The sequence below is a fragment of the Lupinus angustifolius genome, chromosome LG02, assembly GCF_001865875.1.
Source record: "Lupinus angustifolius cultivar Tanjil chromosome LG02, LupAngTanjil_v1.0, whole genome shotgun sequence".
In the NCBI taxonomy this organism is placed as follows: Eukaryota; Viridiplantae; Streptophyta; class Magnoliopsida; order Fabales; family Fabaceae; genus Lupinus; species Lupinus angustifolius.
In genome coordinates, this window is record NC_032010.1 from 15,410,043 (window position 1) to 15,410,424 (window position 382).

Consider the following 382-nt stretch of genomic DNA (forward strand, 5'->3'; position numbering starts at 1 on the left):
CAGTTCACACAGCATGTTATGTAATGAATAGAATACTACTTCGACCTACTTCCTCAAAAACACCTTATGAAATTTTTAAAGGTCGAAAACCAAATATTGCTCATCTTCACGCTTTCGAGTGCAAGTGTTTTATTTTAAATAATGGAAAAAGAACTTTGGGAAAATTTGACTCGAAAGCAGATGAGGACATATTCTTAGGATATTCATTACATAGCAAGGCATTCCGTGTATTTAACAAATATACCATGCAAGTAGAAGAGACTATTCATGTGCATTTTGACGAATCTTCTCTAAACGAGAAGAGAAAGGTCTTTTCTGATGACATTTCAGGAACACTTGATGAGGTGCCAAACCAGGACATGAATGGGATCCAACAAGAAGT